Raw genomic sequence first — 15,260 nt, forward strand, 5'->3', positions numbered from 1 at the left:
ATTATATCCCCTTACACTATAGCCCTACCATTCAGTTTTGATGATAATGTCTCTTTGGCCCCAAATTCAACATAATTTAAATCTCTGTAAAATAAAACACACAAATAAGCATTATGGGACATTACTGCTGACACATTTAGGTCAAATGTTATTATTATATGATATGCATCCTTACTTACAGCAGTGTCTTGAGTTTATAATGTGAATTAATTATCTTTTAAATCAGAGAGACTCTTCACACTGTACCAGATTATTCCCATTGAGATTGTCTCAGGTGTGAGGAGTTTGATCTCAGAAATGAGGAAAAGAGAAGCAATATATCAGATGACACAATGATAGTAAGTAAAAAGAGTTTTGTGTTATTCATGGCAGAGGTCATAAATTGTTCAGCACAGACTGAAAGAAGAACAGAAAAGATACAGATAATAGTGAGAGTCGCAGAGAGGTTCCTGATATCAAAGGGATAACATGGGAGATGGTTAGATAGTCTAACTTCAAGGACAAAAATCTTGATGTTAGTAATATTACAATGGAATACTAGAAGTTTGGTGGAATTTAAGGGTTATAAATCAGATGAAGGAAAAACCAGATGTGATATGTGTACAAGCGTCTTGGCTAAAACCTAATTTGTAATAAAAGGATATGTATCTGTAATAAAAGAATATTGATAAGAATGTAAATGTGAAATGCAACGTTGGTCGCTTTGGATAAAAGTGTCTGCCAAATGCATAAATGTATCCGTGAAAAGAGATCGGGAAGAGGGAAATGGATGGTGGGCGTGTTACTTTCATTAAGTCTGGAATACAGAATGGTGGGGAAAGGAAGTGAAATGGAATATGTGGTGGTTGAGGTATGGAAGGATGACAAAAGTGTAGTAATAATACATTTTTACAATCCATGCAAGCAAATGACATTGGAAGAGATGAAGAAGATAGAAGGGCAAAGTATAGAGAGATAGAGTAGATTTCAATCCCTATAGTAATATGTGGGGAGGAAGTGTGATTGATAGAAACGAGCAGCTGATTGAAGAATTAATGGATGAGATGAATCTGTCTGAATGATAGGAGAGGTACACGAATAGATGAGAACAGGTCAAGAAGCGGTGTTAGATCAAAACTAACAAATATTAGGTTAGGGGGAATAAGGTATTACAGAAATGTACTATAGGCAGTGATCACTTTCCTATTTTGATAGAAATGTGTATAACTAAGAGAGAAATGAAGGAAGAGAAGGGAAATGGAAATATAAGAAAGCTAACTGGACATGTATGTGAAAATGGTGGAGGATAGTTTATAGACATAAATGATGTAAGAAATGGTGATGATAGAGAAGCTATAAGTGAGAAAATGATAGGGGTCATGAAAAATGCAGCAGTTAGTAATATTCCTAAAAGCAAAGTAAGACGAAAGATTAAAATGGTACCGGTGGAATAAGGAGTGTGATGAAGCTATTAGAAGGAAAAGGAGAGCAAAGGTAAGAAGTCATAACTATCAAGATATAATGGAATATAAGAGAGAACAAGCACAAGTAAAAGTTGTGGTAAGAAGGGCAAAAAGGCAACATTGGAGAGATTTCTGTGACAGAATAGGGACATCAATAGAAGAGGAATGGAATATGATCAGAAGGATGAATGGAATAAGGAAGGAGACAGAATATCTCATGTTAAATGAAGGGGAAGCTATAGCAGTAGAAAACAGTGAGAAATGTTTTGTAATACATTTCTAAAAGTAAACAGTACGGAAAAACTGAATGAAGAATTTAAGAGAAAAAGGGAGGAAATATTCAAAGAACATCCTCATCTATTGGAAAAAAGAGAAGAAAGAGATGACATAATGGATGTCCCATTTGAATGACAGAACTAAAACAAGCATTGAGGAGAATGAGAGAAATTACTCCTGGTCAAGATGAAATCAGCTATTATATGATTGAGCAGTTAAGCGAGGAATCGTTGAAAGTAATGTTAGAGTTCTCTAATAAAGTTTGGGAAATGCGGGTAATCAAAGAACAAAACAGAAGGCAGAGAAAAAATCTCAGACCCAAAAATTCTTAGGAATGACAACACTTTGGCTAACATCAGGGGTCCGTTCTTCGTACGTCGCTAACTCACTTAGCTGGATTTGATTGTTGGCGATTTGGCATGATCTTGGATTGTTTGGTTCTTCGAAGCTCATCCTGGACTTGCTGTCATAGCAACAGGTGCGCAATCTTAAACCTGCTCACGAGCAGGCTTATTTCATGTTAACAGGATTAGATCCCGGCTTCATAAGCGGAGCTGATACGGGAAGTCCAGCGCAGCGCGATAGTGCACTTTCTTTCTGAGATATAGATTTTTTTTCTCGTGATTCGTGAGATTCGTTTTTTGTCACTTTTAGGTTTAAAAAACAGTTTTAGGTTTTTTTTTTGTGGCATTTCCAAGCCACTTAAGACCCAATGTTGTAAAGCATTTTTTTTTTTTTTTTGGCTATATCATATTTTTTTTATGAAGATCATACAATCATGACCATGCCGATTACAGATATGTCACTCAGGCTTCACTAACGTGATTGGTACCATATAGGCTACCATAGACTGCCATCAAGGCCTCAATGAAGGGGATTATGTGAACAGAAAGGGGATTCACATGTAAATGTGCAGCCCAGTTACTATTGTGATTCTTAATATTCCAGATTAGTAATATTATATCAAATAAAAAAAGGCAGTTGACTAAAATCTTCTATATCACAAATGTGAAAGCAAAATGGCCAGGATCCGTACATGACTTAAGAATTTTCAGAGATTCACATTTATGCACATTATTTTAAAGTGGTAAGAAAAGTTCCACAATTAAATATCAAGCTCACTGTATTACATACACTTATGCTGATCCTAACAGAACTGCATTTTTTCATAGGTGATTATGACATGTTCCTGCCTGCAGACAGGTGTTTTATGACCCCCACTCCATGACCCAAACCAGTTACAATGCAGCTCTAGCCAGGACAAGGGCACACAATGAAATGATCTTTGGGTAACTAAAAGGAAGATTTCAGTGTCTGAAAAGTCTGAGGGTTGCACACCTGACAGGGCCTGTGACATTGTTGCATGTGCCATATTACACAACATTGCCAAAAAAAAACACTTTTTATTAAATGTTTAATAAAAGACACATATGCTTAGTTCCTTGAGTTTTATTTCAATTGTTCTTTGTAAAGAAAAGCCAGTGGTCAAGTGCCTGCAACAAGAGATATTAGACACATGCCTCATGCAACAAATAAAAAGGAAAAGTTGTCTATACACTGCCCACCTGTAGGCAGGGCCGTCGATAAGGGGGGATAAAGGGGAACATTTTCTGGGGCCCAGCCACTAGAGGGGGCCCATGCAGTCCAGCTATAATTATGTTCATCCTAAATATAAGCAAAAGTTACCATATTTTATTTTGAACCAAAATAGCACCATTAATTGTTGAAAGTGAGAAAAAAAATGCATTTTATTTAATGTTGCTTGAGTAAAATGTAGCCTGTGTCATAATGAAACACCCCTTTCCTGAAAATGGTCTGATCTAATTTTTGTTGTACTTAATATCGCGATCGGGCGCGGGCGCCGTGAGCGCTGAGCGAGCAGCAGGTACGAGTAGCGAGTTGTCGTCGAAAAAGATGAATAAAGCAAAAAAGCTGGCGGGGGCTAAACATAGAAAAAGAAAGAGGGAAAAGGAGATGGCATGTCAATTGATGAGACAGCAGCTAAATAAGTGGATGAAATGAAACAGGTAGGATTTAAAGTGTGACGTCCAGGCATGTAGATCCATCTGGCCATCGGGACTACCGGGAGATTCCCAGTGGGCCGACGTGCTTTTTGGGCCGATGCATCCCATACTTTTTTCTTTTTTTTGTCTTAATGGCCCATAAAACTGTACATTCGTTTTGTTTTGTTTTGCTTAATCGGCGGCGCTGGGTTAGTGCCGGTGTAATGCATTGGTCAAAAAAAGTCAGCGTTAGTTTTTTTTCTGAAACACCGGCCCATGAAACAAGTAGATCAGCGGCCCATGGTTCTTTGGAACTATATGGTTATCCGGACCAGTGACGGGTAGAAATTAGTACAAAACTAATTATGAAAGTTTCCTTTATTTTTCAGTGCATTTGTTTTACAATATATGGCTATTATATCATGGGATTAATATTATAACTATTATCATGTAGTAGTGTAATGTAGACAGACACTAACTAAAAGAGGTTTTAATTTTTAATTTGCACACTGAATATGGGTTGGAGTTTTTAATTTTGAACTCTCAAAGTGCACCAGATTGATGAATTTAACATTAAAAAGCACAAAATTTTCTTACGGGGGGTGCCCACCAACCCCCCTACCCCCTAGAGTCAGTGACAGCAAAATTGTTGCTGCATACCCTTCTGACACTGGGTAGTTGCGCCCCTAAGTCTCTCTCAGTTAATGTATGTGTTAATGTAGGAGAGAGAGATAGAGAGAGCACACGCATGATATGAGTAGCCTATAGCAGATTTGGGGAGGGCCCATTCACTGGACCTTTTCAGGGGCCCAGTCATTTCTGTGGGCGGGCCTGCCTGTAGGCCTATGTGTCCTCTGTCTGTGCAGACTCTTCTGTAGGCCTTTCTGTAGATGTAGAATCCTGCAACTTATATTGCAGCCATAAAGCATACAAATATAAATTAAGTAAAGTTTTTTATGCACTTGCAGGTAAGCTAGTTCCTCCATATGACAGTTATCTGAGAGGGTTTATTCACTGTCCAGTGCAATGGAAACAAATGGACATTACAAAGTCTTATACTTTCTTTCCTTTGGAAAGTTAGAAAATGTCCACTTACTGCACATATTTCAGCCACCACTTTCTTGGGAACAGATACAAGTGTTGGTGTATTATGTAAAAGTGCACAAAAGAGGAAAACACAATGTGATTACAATGAACTACACTCGGGAAAAATGTGATCAATAACTCATGGCAAAATATTTTTACATTAACATAAGTTTATCAGTTTTCACTTTCACAAGTCAAAGCAATTCATCATTACTCAAGATTTAACAGTTGAAATGACTATACAGCCTTAATTTAAAGCAGCAAAAATTATTTTACAGTGTAGGCTACTAAGATCTTTTCTTTTTTTCAGCCTTTTTCTTGGTTGCTTTTATAAACAGAACACCATTTATTTAATAGTGCTTTTTATAAAAGATATAATAAATAAAATAAATATAAATATATATATATATATATATATATATATATATATATATATATATATATATATATATATATTAAAATAAATAATAAATGCACAGTTTAAAAATATAATAAAAAAAATAATAGTAAAACTAATAATAAAAAACTAAAAATGACCATTATGTAGAATATTTTTGTACTTCACTTTTATTTGTTCCCATGTTCTAGTGTGGTGACTCTGACATTACAATGCACAAAGTAATTATGCAATTATTAAAATACAAAAATATAGGCTATTAAGTGATAAAAACATCTAACATGGCCACTTCTAACGGATTTAAATTGTCTGCTACTTTTTGCCAGCCCTCTCTCCTGGCTTTTGCAGACTTTGAGGTGTTCCCTGGCGTTTTGATTAAACATTAAAATTCCGAATAAACTTCGACTATTAGTTCTTGCTCTGCTGAGGAGAAAAACTGTGCGCGCTCTTTGGCCACGCTGAGCAGCCAATAGCAGCGTTGCTGATCAATGTTTCTACTATCGATACATATCCCCTTTTAACCAGCGCATGAACGCGCAATTATCTCAGATAACTCAATCCAGCTATACTAATCATATCCGGCAAGTGTGTTCGAAGAACCGAGTTAGCCGGATCATGATTCGCACGATGATATCATCTTGGATGTGTCATTTGATCTCGGATGTAATAAGCAACGTACGAAGAACGAGCCCCAGGACTGAACAAGAACAAAAGGCAGTGAGGCCTTAAATTAGGGGTTATCATTAGGTATGATTCAACACAGGTGAGAGCATCACAAGCATTAAACTAAGGATAAATAATCTGTGTAGAAATAACGCCATCTAGTGGAAAATCAAGGAACTTCAGACAAAACTTTACAGTGGGGCCATACATATCCAACAACACCTATTGCAGCAATGCAAGTCAAGATAAATGAAATGCTGTTTGATAATAGAAGGCAACAGTTAATGGCAGTATATTGGACAAATATTAAGAGTCAGGATGAGGTACATACAACAAAGAGTATACAAGGAATATGTTGGGAACAAGGAAAGAATAATATAGTGTATAAAGTAAATATAGATGTGTATAAGAGTGATGTGCCCACATTATATGGATTCTTCATCAGCCAATAGTAGATTTAACTTTTTTTTTAAGATTTAATTTAACTACTGAAGATAAGACAAAAAGAAGGAATTAGTGAGATGGAAGTGAGAAAGGAATATTTAGGGCTTAAGTACGGAAATAATATACAGATATACACAGATGCTTCAAAAAAAGGATGGAGAGTAGGAGTGGCAGTCAATGGTCCAAAGTTACAGATAAAGAGAAAAGCTTGAATACGTGATCAACTGTCAGTAAATACAGGTGAACTGATGGCTGTTCTGCTAGCAATAGAAATACAAAATGCGGTCATATGTTCAGATTCATATTCAGCGATGGTCAGTATTGATAACCAAAAGTCAGAATCAAGGCCAGACTTAGTAATGGAAATCCTTCAAAATCTCTTTGAGTTAAAACAAGGTAGGATAGAAGTACAGTTTATGCGGGTTCCAGCCCATGTGCGAATTACAGGGAATGAAGAAGCAGATAAATTAGCTAAGCAAGCAGTATGATTAAAAAAATGATTAAAAAGTGGCAACAGTATTGGGATAATGAGACTAAAGGGAGACATTTATATGCAATTCAAAAGAAAGTGGCAAAAGGTAGAATGGGGGAAATAGGAGGGAGGAAAATATAATTACAAGATTAAGGATGGGACATACAGGTTTGAATTACATCTAATATCTAAACATCCAATGGGATTGTGTGAGAAATGTGGACAGAGTGAAACAGTGTCTGAAAATGAGAACGTGATTATAAATTGTAAGGATTACGATGAAGAAAGAGAAGTGCTAAGAGAAGAAATATGGAAGAATGAAGGAAAAGAGTTAACATTAAAGAATATATTAGACTCATATATAGGAAATAGTACGGTAAAGGTGTTGTTTCAGTTTCTGAATAACACAGGATTAATTAAAAGAATGTAGGAGAAGTGTATATATAAGAGAGGTAGAGGTATGATGATATAGTGTGGGTAAGGGAAAGAATATCTGAAAAAATAGGTATAGTTAAGACTAAGAGGAACAGGACAATTTTTCTCCCTGTCTTCCACCAATGGTTGCATAGAAGCATGATATGCAGACCATGCAACTGCATCATCACTGGCCAGTTCTGTCTTCTCTACAAGTGGCAGTGCATGATTGACCCAGTTGTTTTCCTCTTCTCTTGCATAATCCAATAAGCCCAAAGCTGTAACTACATTACACTCACTGAAACAGAAGTATTTTTCAGAGCTACAGTGGGGACAGCGGTAAAAGTGTCAGGAAGAGCTTTTTATTATTTTTATTTTCAAAAGGTGGTATCATAATGGGTGGTCTCTGTACACCACAGTCATCCTTAGTTGGAAACTGAAACATTCTGATTCCAGTACCATGAAAGGAGCCTACAGAAGTGGTTGAACTTGGGTCATAGTCAAGGTTATCAAGGGCACCAACTGTGAAGAGCCCTTTCCGGAGACAAGCTGGAACCACAACACCATCAACTTCAAAGCGTTCACATGTGGCTTTAGCAAGCCAGTCTTACATTTGAATAACTCTGTCATATGAAATGCTAATACCCATTTGGTTTCATTGCTGGACCAGTTGCTTGCTTCTGGTTTGTACATGTACATTAAGGCCTATGTAAATAGGGAGCGGTGGTTCACGATCAAGGCTGTGTCTGGTCAGCAGTGGGTGTTGCCCTTTTCTTTGTGTTATAAAGAATGCCTTGTCCCATTGTGAGGCAAGCCTGAGCCTCACATTTCTCTTGATCTTTAAAGTTGGAGCCATTCATTATCATCGAGATAAGAGACTTTAGGCTTGAAGGAAGTGAGGTTTCTTGATATCTTTCTGGGAAGGAGCCAGTGAATTTGAAGCCTGTATGGTTGAATATGTAATTTCTAATAATCTTCGCAGCTTTTGCCAGGATGAGAGCGTCTTCATCAAAATCTCTCTTCCCTTATTCCTGTCAGTATCAAATGTTGATACTTCATGGAGAGCACCTTGACCTATGCCACCCTCACAGAAGAAGCACTTTCGGACATCCAGTCGTTGGCGTTTAATTGGCTTTCCCCCTCCAGATTCAACAGCATCCCGCATGTTCTTCTTTGTTGCTTTCATAAGCTTTGAATTTATCAACTTTAGGTGGCAAGATTTGTGCCAAGAAGCAGAATGTGAAGCAAAAGTGCCAGCCGTTTCATCATTCCCAAAATAGAGTTTAGTTGGAAGATTGTCAATCGCCCTGAATTGCTCGACATTAAGAAATGATCTATAGGCATCAGATTTATCACCACTTGTCCCAGGTGTCTGCAAGGGACATCTCGGGGGTTCAGAGGTGTCTTTCTGGCAAATAATACATAGAGCCCAGTTCAGCTCCATGTTGAGGTTTCAGAAACTAATGTTATGTAAGCATAAAAGAACGAACGAATCAAGAGATTCTGACATGCAGCACGTCTACAATAGGAAACCAAAATAACTGAATGTACATCTAGCTATGTACTGTCACACACAAACAGGATTTAATGTGATGTGAGGCAGCCTAACATAAAACTAATGACCAAACTATGAACTCAGTAGATAGCTATATGAATGACCTTGAATTGAAAAATAAAAGAGAAAACCAAGATCTCTTAACATTTAAGCATTTTTGTAATAAGTCCGCCTATATTATACAGGGATTTTTTAGGTTTTTTGAGGTATAAGGTGTCTTGGCACACTTATAATTCGGAAGATCTACTGGCCTGAGCACAAATTAACAAAAGGAAGCTTATTCAGTGGTCTTAAAAGGCCATTACCCTGAAAGTTTTACTTGAATATTGAATTTTTAAGTGATTTGACACTAAATTTCAATATTTCCGCTGGGCTAGGCTGAAATCATTCAGGAGGTCCTAAAGAAGCTTCATGTAAAATGTGGTGCTTTTATCAACTCTTTAACAGTATTATTTAATATGAGCACTACCCAACTGGACTACACCACTGGCCTGTGTCTCCCTCTGTTGACGGAAATGATAAAGACATTTATAGCAATTTGTGTTCATAGCAATTTATGTTCATCTTTAATATTTAGCTTCAGGAAGCTGATGTTACGTAATGGAAAAGTACAACTTACTGATGCAGAGTTAAATACAGGGTCTTCTGTTAGGAAAATTATTAAAACAATATGGAGTAGTGACAGACTCTTAGAAAAATCATACTCGAAGCTTTTAATAATTTTAACAATCACCTAATTATTAAAGATGATACCTTTTAAAGATTTATATAGCCTAGGCCTATACATGATGTAGCCTATATATTTATGAACACTAGAATGAAGTAACCGAGTTTCTCTCTCTCATTTTCTCGAGACAGTTTCGCATGTTGGCACATTTGTGGCAGCACTGACGTCAATGAAGTACACTTTTCTCAGTGACACACACACACACACACACACACACACACACACACACACACACACACACACACACACACACACACACACACACACACACACACACACACGAGTGTTGTGATTGGCTGGAAGAGACTTGGAGGCGGGATCAATCATCTATTCCAGTCTTCTCATTGGTCAGATTGGTACAGTATGTGACGAGTCAGAGCGTTAAACTTTTCTGTCCGTTCCGCTCGCTTGACTCAGACAGAGACACACAGTCAGGCTGTTTACTACAGCTTTCTGCTGCTTTACACACAGCAATTCCAAAGATCCAACATGCAAATGACACAAAGACACTAGTTCAGAGAGAAAAGGTGAGTAGATTTCTGCATAATTGTGTTGTTAATCGGGTGCGGATCTAGAAAAATATTTATGGGGTGGCGAGAGGGGGGCAGTAATTTTTGAGGGGTGGCAACATATGGCAGATGTATACATACTGAATTTAATCATAGTTATCACAGTTTGATGAGAAATAGTATGTACACACTACAAAAGGGCACAGGCTGCCATTTACAAACTCATACAGACAAACTTAATCTCATGCAATTGTTAGATTTTGGTGTATTTGGCCGAGCAGTGGTTTGGGTGGCTCGCCAATGTATTAGATTTCTCCAATACATAAAATAAGTAAGCTTGACCAGAGTTCTTGTGGGGAGAAGAATTTATTGAAGGTTTGTAGTGTAGCAGTCCTTCAGCAGCGATGTTAGCATGTTGCCCTTCAACAATCTTAACCCAAAGTTCAAAGTTTACTCAGAACACACATTCTCCCAATTTGTCCCTCAGTAACTTGACATTTTTTTTGACAGATGAGGTCTTTCCTGAAAAAGTGATGAGAAATACAGTACAGTATATACAATATTCACAGCAGTTAAATCGGGCGAGGAACCATATTTGGTAACTTAATCGCGCATTCAAACTGAGTCTCCCCTGCCTGTTTGCGTTGTCATATGAGCACATAGATTTCTCCTAGCCAATCAGCGAAGATCAGGTTACGTCACTGATAGTCACATGATGGCATCTGACCAATCAGAAGTTGCGCGGAGCATTTCAAACTCCGGATATTGGAAAGTGAGGTTATGCGCTACTACCTACTCTCACATCAGCGCTAATAACTTCAAAACAAAAAATTGAGAGTTGATGAAACTCACACATTCTATGGTTGAACAGTTGTGCAACATGTTGAGATAGGTGTTGTTTGCATAGATTTCTTGGAAGTATTGACATTTGTGGCATGAAAAATGGTGAGACCATATTTGATCATACGCCCTGTTCACGTAAGATTAGCGAATGTCCATATTTAGACATACGCCCTATGCGTATAGAAAAGCCGTACTAGGGTATTTTTTCTACAAATAATGCATTATAACCACAGTCTATGATTATAACGTAGGACAATAGTATTTACTAGTGCATTGGATGTTATCACAGGTTTGAATAACATTATAAAGTGATCCAGTGGGAAACGTAACACATTTATAGACATTTTATATTGCCATAGATATTGAAATATGTGTGGTTTTGGTCAGTTTTATGACCTTTATAACAGTTTTTAATACTTATAATGATATTTTGCACTTCTTATTATATATTTACCCTTTATGTGTAAGTTTTATGCCCTTGAAACAGTTTTTATCATAGTTAAATGCCATGTATTGGTGTTTTTTTTTTACTGTGAGACTTATTACTGCTAAAATAAGTGGTACCACCAGTACTTGACCATACCAAAGATCAGTAGTACAGATCTTTTATAAATGTATACATTTATTTATAACATTTATAAATGCACAAATGTGCATTTATAAAATATGAATCATATTAGATGTTCTTAGGAGCACAAACCATAAATGAATACCCTATTCATTAATTTAATGAATGTTCCTAATAATAATTTAATTTAAAATGTTCCTAATAATAATTTAAAATGTTACTAAATAAATATTTTTATGTTTGTAACAAGTTTATGTGTTTTTATTATATTTTTATATATACACTTTTTAAGGGAAAAACATTACCCTAGACTGGCGAGGAACCAGGACTGGACTGGAATGGTAACTTCATTGCCCTTGATTTCCAACCTAAAAAAATATATTTTTTTAAAAACTCACAAATGTTTTGAAGTCTTATAATATCCTCCAATAACACTCTATGGTTGAAATTTAGAATTTCCAAGTATTTCAATGAGTGCCCTATAAAGGGTTAAGGAGACATGAAAGGGACATTTCATACATGTAAATATGAGCTGCTGTATCAGCAAATCAACAAAAAGGCTCACAGAGTTACAAAGGGTATGTTACATCAAAATCTCCACAAACCTGAAAAGAAGTCACATAAAAATACATTTAGCTCCCAGTATGAAAAAGTACGAAAACATTTTGTGAGTAGGTTCATACAGGCTGTTTCTGGACAGTTTTATACTGTATATACAAAAGAAGAAACATTATAAAACAACAACAATAACAACACTGCTTCATGTTCAGCAGGATTTACACCATTTACACCAGTGTCACATTTTAAACTTTGTTTCTCACACTTATGGTTTTATTAAAGGTTCTCAGTTGCCAAAACAAACATATAAACACTTAAAGTACAAAAAAGTTTATTTAAAAGTACAGATTCTGTTGAGGTCATCATTTTAACAGCTTTGTAAAGGCTCACCAGTGAGCATAACATTAAGTTGTCATGCCTTTAACAGCTGAATGCGGTGATTTCCATGTTACTCAGCAAAACGCTTCACAAATGTATCTAGATCTAATGCCCTTGTGCGTTTTGATTCAATGCTGAGTACAGCCAAACTCGATAGTCTCTTTTCTGTCATAGTTGACCGCAAATAAGTCTTTATGAGCCTGAGAGATGAAAAACTTCATTCACAGGATGCACTGCTCACAGGTAAAACAACTGCTATTTTACACAACCTGAACAACTCATAAAACACATCCTGGTATGGGTCCAAAAACTGAGTGAACTCCATTAGAGTGGTAGGACTCTCCTTTCCCCCCTTTTGTCTGTCTAGTCCTCTCCTCGTCTGATGTAACTCGTTTTTGAGATCCTCAATATTTGAATCATAAGCTTCAGCCAATAACAGAACAGCCTCCTCTCTCAAACAAGTTGGACTTGACAGATTTAGTGCCTGGACACCCTGCATAATGTTACAATTCGTGTTCAAATTCTTCTTCCTATTTCTCCAACCATGTTATCCAGAACTGGATAGTACACAGAGACACAAAAAGTGTGTTTGCTATCTGGAACTACATGCTGTCCCAAGGTGCAGTGGATGACAGTATCCTGAAGCACCTTTGCTGTCTGTCTTGGCCTCTTTGGTTTTCGCTAAGTTGTATCAATGTTACTTCGTAGACATAAATCAAGTGTTTCACTCCACATTTCCTCAAAAGAGGCTTGACTACGGTACTGGACCAGTGTCTCTTTAAGTGCTTCAATAAGTTCAACAGCCTTAGCATAGTCCACTGTTTTAGACTGGAACATGTCTGATAAAAACTTGGAGTCACTCAGGACCTTTCTGAACAGAACAAGAGATCCAGCAAAATTCAGATCAATTTGAGCCAATATCCCTCTTGCTTCTACAGCTCTTTGTGGATGGTTCTCAGATGCGATCTCTTCAAGCACCTGTACTATTGCAGGCAAACCTGTCCATAACATTGCGACATGCTATGTGCCTACAGGCCCAACGTGTATCACTTAGCCGTTGGAGTTCCCTTGGTGCACCATCGAACATCTCCCGCTGCACTTCCAGCCATTTGTTATGTACATAAGACCCAGACATGAATACATACAGTCGTTCCAATAATGAGAAGTAGTTTCCTCCATCTGCCACACTTTTTACAGCGTCTACTATAACTAAGTTCAAGCAGTGTGCACTACAGTGAACATAGAAGGCATGTTTGGCTACTTTTATTTTTGCTTGAACACCTGCATGTACCACGCGCATCACAGCTGCGCCATCGTAGCCCTAGAGAGAGAGAGAGAGAGAGAGAGAGGCCTACAAGGTTTTTCTTGTACTCCAGCCCATGCTTCTCGAGGAAGAATATAATCTTGTCACTTAAGGCGGCAGCATCCAGGTGTTCTGCCACTTCAAACTCCAGAAAGCTTTCATGAACCACACCTTGGTAAAAATTTCTCAGAACAAATGACATTTGCTCTTTTTTTCTGAACATCTTTAGTTTCATCAACAATAACTGAAAACTGCTTGCTCGTTTTAACTTCTTGAATAATTTCTTCTTTGACCATTGCAGCCAAGCACTCAAGTATTTCATGCCCCCCCCCGCTTTGCTATCGGGATGATTCGCCCTAGTACGAGTTCGTTTACCATCAAAATGACTTTGAAGCTGTTATATTAAAGTACAAATCTTGCATAGTGTGCCTTTAATAACAAATAAATTATCACCATCATTACAGGTGTTTTATTTACCTTGTGAGCATCACCAAGCCACAGCAGGCTACAGCATACATGACCCGAGTCACTTGTAGTTGGTCTGGCTGTGCGTCACTCAGTCAACAACAGGCCAATCAGAAGAGAGGCTAATGAATATTAAGTAGACAGGCCAAAATCGACCTGTTCTAGGCAGAGCTCCTGAGAAAGGAGCTGTAAAAATATATTGGGATGGTTTTTGGTAATTATACCGCAAATATATATTATTAAGAATATATCAAAACCTAAAATTAAAAATCAATACCTAAAATAAAACCTCAGAAAGGTGTACAATATGGGACCTTTAAATGAACTGAAAAAGAACATAAAGGAATTTAGAATATTTATTAATTACCACTAGTCATTCTCAGGAAATCACGAAATGGATCCATGTGCATGAAAAGTAAAAAGTATCTGTAAAACCACATAGTTATATTGATAACCCATTACATTCAATACCTGCGACTCTTTGGCAACGTTTTGAGGATAAATGTAAGAGCAGAAATGGCCTAAACTCGTGAATATCATCGCATTGCACCACATTATTTACAGTCAGTATTCCTTTACTTTATGCCAAAAACACTTGAAAGACAGTTTTATATTGTGCTGATAAATCTATTAGAGAAAACCAAGTCTTTAAAAATCTTTCATAAATATGATATCAGGAGCTAAATATTCAAATACAAAAATTTAACTATTGTTTTTAAAAGATTGTCACAACACAACGTTTAACACTGTTTGTCTATAGACTCACTCTGCTATCATTTCTAGTAAGAAGAATTGGCATTCTGAATGCAAATTCACTATTCTACTTTAAACCATAAAGTGTAGGCCTATGTAGAAAAATGTAAGCGATTACTTAAACTGTATCTGTAACACTCACCTCATTGGAAATGTATCGGAGGACACACAATGTTTCCTCAAGAAAATCTAAATGAAGGAAACTTTGATATAAGTGGCGAGATGTTTAACAGCGCCACCTACTGAGTCGGAGAACCGCATTTCCAGGACCCTATAATAATAATTTGTTACATTTATATAGCACTTTTCTGGGTACTCAAAGCGCTTTACATGGAAGGGGGAATCTCCTCAACCACCACCAATGTGCAGCATCAACCTGGATGATGCGACGGCAGCCATACTGC

At 37.1% G+C, this 15,260-nt stretch overlaps 1 protein-coding gene across 4 annotated transcripts in view; it reads right to left on the minus strand.

Moving 5' to 3' along the window:
* Positions 1-15,260, minus strand: part of LOC311077893 (protrudin-like) — a 148,966-nt gene that overhangs the window by 35,594 nt on the left and 98,112 nt on the right. The gene's annotated exons all lie outside the window — the stretch shown is intronic.

The sequence above is a fragment of the Abramis brama genome, assembly GCF_963993115.1.
Source record: "Abramis brama genome assembly, chromosome: 2".
NCBI classification, from domain to species: Eukaryota; Metazoa; Chordata; class Actinopteri; order Cypriniformes; family Leuciscidae; genus Abramis; species Abramis brama.